We start from the raw sequence: 6708 nt of genomic DNA on the forward strand, positions 1-6708 counted from the left end.
GTTCACACACACACACACACACACACACACACACACATATATATATATATGTGTGTGTGTGTGTGTGTGTGTGTGTGTAAAGGGCAGAACACCACCTGACCATTACCCCTCGTTCTGGATCGTTCGGCCACTCCCGAGCGACACTTCGCTCATTTCTCTCTGCCACGTATGTCTCGAGAACCCTGCTTCTTCTGGTCACTCCACGTCTCAAGGCCCCAGTGAACACCTAACCGAGTCTACCTCGAGCCTCACCAACACCCAGACGGCAGAGAACTTCCTGGACTCTCCAAGGACTGTCCTCTTCTCTGATGGCCTGGCTTCATCCTCTACTTGCTTCTCGGCGCCGTCAACGAGTCTGCCTCCTGTGTTGGTGAGATTAGTGTTACTCTGGCCCTTATTTGCTCTGGAGGGAGATTCATGGTGAGAGCCGGGTGGTGCGCAAGGTGTCCCTTTTGTCATATTGTGTATATTTGTGTTTTATGTACTTGTGCTGTAGAAACCCACAGTAGCAGAATGAAGAAGCGTGTTCATCCTCTAATTTTGCCAGAATTGTAACCTTTGGACGCTCTTCAAGAAGAATGTCTGTCTCGGAAATCTTAAAAGTTCACACAGGTCTAAGAGGAGCGGACAAAGGACGGGTCTACCTTGTTACCTTCGCTGTACCGGACGTCTCAACCACGAAGTGTTTGACCTCGAAACATCTAGCCAAAGGTTGGTAAGCTCGCTGTTGTACCTAAGGATTGTCGACCGGTCTGTTGGCCGTGAAAACCCTTTAGCAAGTAATTCCTCTCGCAAAGACTTGAAGGTATCCAGCCACTAATGGCCTGGGATGGGCGTGGACATTATCGACTTCTGTCGATGTGAAGTCTGTCTGCCAAAGGAAGAGTCCAACCAGCACTTCTCCATCCTCTTCCAATTACAACAGAACCTTTTTTCCAGAGTGGCGGCGAGTTGTTCGGACCACTGTCTTCCCCATCCTCAGAAGGCCACAGGTACATCGTCACTTTAATCGATTACACCACTGGGTTCCCCGAAGCAGTGCCACTGGACGGAAATAGACTATCTCCGTTGCTGAGGCCTTACACCATCTTCGCTAGAGTCGGTATACCACGAGAAATTCTCGCTGATCAAGGTACCAAATTTACATCTCGATTAATGTAAGGACTTCACAAGTTCTTTGGAGTCAAGCCTTTATTTATAACTCCATTTCAGCCTAGCACTAATGGTCCCACTGAACGTCTACATGCACCACTTAAAGCTTCTGTACGGGGACCGCCCTCGGGAGTGGCATTGTTACTTGATTACTACATTATTGCCCTCAGATACCCAGCGATACAACCGGTTTCTCTGCCTTCCAACTTCTCTATGGAAGGACTTTTCGGAGACCTCTCTCCGCCCTTGGAGATTTATGGGAGGACTGGAACCTGAAGGACAACGACTGATCCGCTTTCCGCTACGTGGTAGAGCTACAGAAGCTAGCAGAGACTGCGCAGATCGCCGCCAACAATGCATACATCAGTGCCTAGAAAAACTTTTGACATAGAGTGAAGATTTACAGTAAGAGGTAAGGTTGATTACCTAATTGATTTTCCCCAAGGTCCGAGATAGTACCACGTCAACCTCTTCAAACGTTACATCCGTCATCCTAGTGCCAGGTTTGCCGAAGTCTTAGACGAAGTGTCAACACCTAAAGAGACCGAAGAGGAAACGCCCGAAAGGTATGTCCCGGAGAACAACCACCTTATTTGTGAAGACGACCCCGAGGATCGTTCGGCCACTCCCGAGCGACACATCGCTCATTTCTCTATGCCACGTATGTCTCGAGAACCCTGATTCCGGTCTCTCCACGTCTCGAGGCCCCAGTGAACACCTAACCGAGTCTACCTACCAGACGGCAGAGAACTCTCTGGACTCTACAAGGACTGGCCTCTCTGCTGCCCTGGCTTCACCCTCTACTTGCTTCCCGGAGCCGTCAACGAGTCTGCCTCCAGTGTTGGTGAGATTAGTGTTCCTCTGGCCCTCACTCGCTCTGGAGGTCGACTCATGGTGAGAGCCGGGTGGTGAGCAAGATGTCTGTTATATTGTGTATACTTATGTTTTTGCAAGTCTAGTAAACTTAGAACCATTCGAAGCTGTTTATTACCGCCCCCACCGGGTTAAGTGTAGTTCATCCTGGGCCCAGTTTAAAGGGGGCAGCCCAGTGATGGCGGTTTTGGCGACCACGCCAAGATATTGAACTACATGTACTCATTAGGGTGTTGGATGTGTGTTAAGAGTCCTTTAGTATGTATGAATGTTTATCTGTTCTTCTATAGATTGGATGTGTGTTAAGAGTCCTTTAGTATGTATGAATGTTTGTCTGTTCTTCCATCTATGTATCTTTCTACAAATTTGAGTGTTACATTCTCTTAATATATATTTAGTTGTTTTTGTTTTATTATTCGTGAACTTGCATGTTTTATTGACAAGTGGACACTGATGCACACAACGCTTCTAAGCAAAGTGAAGTCCAGATCTAATCATAGCATCTCGCTCACTCTTCTCAACTGTGACTGACTTTTTTCTGCCACGGCTACTCTCCGCCACACTGCCGCGACTCTCTCCATCTGTGTGTGTTTTTATCTTTGCTTCCTGGACTCAATGCACTTAACCTAACTAATGTGGTGACCTCCTGCCACACATGTCACATGATCCACGGATGGTGCTTCTAATCGCCTTACTACCTACTCTTACTGCCTAATCCTACTACTTACTCCTACTTCCTACTACTTCACACTCATCAGTTAACTCTTCCTCTTTTTATTTATTTGCGTATTTATTCCTGTCTTGCTTACTATATTTTTCTTGTTTGTCTTGCTTGAGATCAGAGAAAATAGTTTACCACAGTAGGGGCCAACTGGTCTGCTGTTTTTGTTATTCCCTTTTTTTTTTTTTCTTTATCATAACTTAACATTTTATCTCTTGTTTGTTTTGTTTATTTTATCTCTTTTTGTTTGTTTTGTTTGTAAGTGAATATTCAGATTAGCTTTTACGTGATTTACATGCGATAAGTTTTTTCATTCGCATTTATCTCACTTTCTTTCAAACACGCATACCTTTCCCATTTTATCAATCAAATATACATTTTTTTTTTTCCGTATTTTTTTCCATATACTAGAACCCGTTTTCCTTTTTTACATTTCTCTCTCTCTCTCTCTCTCTCTCTCTCTCTCTCTCTCTCTCTCTCTCTCTCTCTCTCTCTCTCTCTCTCTCTCCCCCCTGACCATTGATATAAAGGAAACGATGGGTGGGAATGAGAGAGGAAGGCTTTGCAGGGTCGTTTGCTGCCCTGCACTGAGCTACACATAGCAGGGCTAATCACTGAGGGAGGCACGGGAAAGACAGGGGAATAGAGGATAGGTAGGTGGTAGATAACAGGGAATAGACGGAGTAGTGGACGGATTTAGGACAGGGGGGGCAGGTGGCAGGGGTTGAGGGCTGGGAGGGGAAGAACAGGGTAGGATTTTATTTTTTTTTTCAAGTTATTAAGAGGCGGAAACTTTTTTGATGTTAGAGGTGGTTTTAGGGGTCTCTCTCTCTCTCTCTCTCTCTCTCTCTCTCTCTCTCTCTCTCTCTGGTCGTTTTTACTTTTTTTCCTTTTATCATCCATATTCAAGAGGCACATTTTCTTTAAGCCTTGAGGGGGGGGGACACTTAGATTATTTTTTACTAGGTTTTTTTTTTCTCGTATTTTCAGCTTCAGGGGACTTCTTTCCATGTTTCCTCCCACATAGCAAGAATGAAAGATCGAAAAAAATATACATTGTAACGGAATGAAGGACTGGAGTAACATGAACTTAAAAAAAAAATAGGGAAAAACAAGGAAGAGTGGAGAAAAAATGATTAAAAAAAAAAAGGGAACTTGCTGAAACTAACAATTTTTGACTCCACTCTCTTTAGAAATGATGTATGAGAGTTGTTTCCTTCCCCCTGACAGCCAAACACCCTTCACACACACACACACACACACACACACACACACACACACACACACACACACACACACACACTCTAATTTCAAAGTTCAATGCTGTAGTAGTAGTAGAAGTAGAAGTGATGATGGTGGTAGTAAAGTAAAAGGTGGTTGTTTTGGTGGTTGTTCCAGCATGTTTTTTTTCTTTTTTTTCTTTCCCTCCTTTTTTTCCTCCTTTTTCCTCCTTTCTATTCATAATTCTTCTAAAACAACAGCCATAGTAACTTAGTAGACTGTAACCTTGCCGCCGCCACCACCACCACCACCACAATCATAACCATCAATCCAGCAGAGATATAGTGAACAACATTTCCCATACACCCTACACCACCCTACCCTCCCCTAACCCTTCCAGCACCACCCTTTCCAGCACCATCCTTTCCAGCACTCACCCATCCTTTCTTTACTCTTATCCCACATCCTATAGCTTCCTTTTCTCTTCCTTCAAGCCTTTCCCTCTTCCAGCACCCACCAATCCTATTTTCTCCCATTCTTCCAGTCTCTTCCAGCACCCACCCATCCTATTCTTTCCCTCCCTTTCTTTCCAGTCTCTCTTCTAGCACTCACCCATCCTATTCTCTCCCTTCCAGCCTCTCTTCCAGCACCAATCCATCCCATTCTTTTCTTCCAGCCTCCTCCCTTCCGTCAGCCTCCATTCGTTCACCAAACCCTATTCCAGCGGGTTTGGAATCCTCTTGGTGTCTTCTTTTGTCTGAGGGTGAAGAGAGACAAGGCCGTGATGCTGCGTGATATTTATGTGTCCCTCGGCCTGGCAGGGGCACGGTGGGGGTGGAGGAGGGCCCAAACAAAGGGAGACAGGGAGGAGGTACAGGGGAGAGGGAAAGGAGGGTGGATTCTAATGCTATTCCTCATCCCCTGCTACGTGGAATCTAGACAGAAACTTGGAACTCCGTGATTTGAGGAGACAGGGAGAGAAGGTTCCATATTTTTTTTTTTTTTACTCCTATATATTCCTTCGTTTCCATGTCCACCCCCTCTCCTCCCACCCTCTGTCTCTCTCTCTCTCTCTCTCTCTCTCTCTCTCTCTCTCTCTCTCTCTACAGCTTCCATGTCCCACTTCTCCCTCTCTACGGCTTGAAGATTGAGTGTTTAATTGATTGACTGTTTGACTGAGTGAGTGAATGATTGGTTAGATCGATGCAAGATACCTAAAGTTACGCTGCGTTCCTCTGACTTCCACGAGAGGCTGATCAGAAATGTTTTACCAGCGAGGCGATGCTAAAATGTCTTCCTCTTTACGAGCGAGTTAGTCACCGCCTTCACTTTCTTATCTATAATGCACCTGTAAACTCACCAACACTATGTACATCCATCACACACACACACACACACACACACACACACACACACACACACACACACACACACACACACGGTCTATCTTACTAATGAAAGATTTATCAGGCAGTTCATTTGGTCTGACAAAACTTTGATGCCGGTAAAACATTGCGGCTCTAAAATTTATGTAGTGTGTGTGTGTGTGTGTGTGTGTGTGTGTGTGTGTGTGTGTGTGTGTGTGTGTGTGTGTGTGTGTGTGTGTGTGTGTGTGTGTGTGTGTGTGTGTGTGTGTGTGTGTCTTTCCTTCTCTATCTATATATGTTTTCCTTTTGCACAATCCTCCCTTTTCTGTATTATCCTCTCTCTCTCTCTCTCTCTCTCTCTCTCTCTCTCTCTCTCTCTCTCTCTCTCTCTCTCTCTCTCTCTCTAAATAACATAGAATAGTTATCAAAACATTCTAGTAATAACCACAACTTATATATTGCAGTTTGGATTTCTTTTGTATTCCTTTGCATACCCCCTCCTCCTCCTCCTCCTCCTCCTCCTCCTCCTCCTCCTCCTCCTCCTCCTCTAGAAACAGCAACAGTCAACTCGTATCATCTTTATTCTCTCTTCAAGTTATAATTTCCTTCTACTTTGTCCCTGCAACAAGCGCCACACACTTTATCGCCCCCCTGCTCTTGTGTCTCTCGTGTAAGTGTGGCTGTTATAGCGGCTTTGTCTCCCTCCCTACTGCCGCCACTGCTTTACCGCCCCCGCGCCGCCCTTCCTCATCCAGACCACCTTGTTTTTCACCCTCCTGTCGCTGTTACTTCTGCTGCTGCGAGGAAATGCGAGGAACTTTGCCCGGTGCACTCTTGTCTCTTTATTGTGTTTGGTGTTTTGTTACTTATTAAGCGGGGTGTTTTATTTTTATTCTTGGTGTTGTTGCTTCTATTACTGCTGGTGGTATTGGTGGTATTGGTGGTGGTGGTACTAGGGTTGTGGTGGTGCTGGTGATACAACATAGCGTTCTCTCGTTTTTTTTTTTTTTTTCTTCTTTTTTTTTTTTCGTTTTTGATGCTTTTTTTCAGTGATTCGTTTTTTTTTTTTAGTTATTTCATACTTTGTGTTTTCTAATTATGTTGCTTTCTTGTGCAAAAGGATGTGTTTATGTTGCATCACTACTACTACTACTACTACTACTACTACTACTACTACTACTACTACTACTACTACTACTACTACTACTACTACTACTACTACTTCTACTACTACTACTACTACTACTACTACTACTACTACTACTACTACTACTACTACTACTACTACTACTACTACTACTACTACTACTACTGCTACTACTATTATCACTAATACTACTATTATTACTACTACTATTACTATTATTAATTTTT

At 44.4% G+C, this 6708-nt stretch overlaps 1 long non-coding RNA gene across 2 annotated transcripts; it reads left to right on the forward strand.

The window, feature by feature from the left end:
- Positions 1–251: 251 nt before the first annotated feature.
- Positions 252–2127, forward strand: LOC123511421. 2 transcript variants are annotated; one of them, XR_006676792.1, is made up of 2 exons: positions 252–715; positions 940–2127. It is a non-coding gene; the product is annotated as an uncharacterized LOC123511421 (long non-coding RNA). The 2 variants fall into 2 exon arrangements; XR_006676791.1 differs by having other exon boundaries at positions 252–711.
- Positions 2128–6708: the final 4581 nt, after the last annotated feature.

The sequence above is a fragment of the Portunus trituberculatus genome, chromosome 31 (assembly GCF_017591435.1).
Source record: "Portunus trituberculatus isolate SZX2019 chromosome 31, ASM1759143v1, whole genome shotgun sequence".
Taxonomy (NCBI): domain Eukaryota; kingdom Metazoa; phylum Arthropoda; class Malacostraca; order Decapoda; family Portunidae; genus Portunus; species Portunus trituberculatus.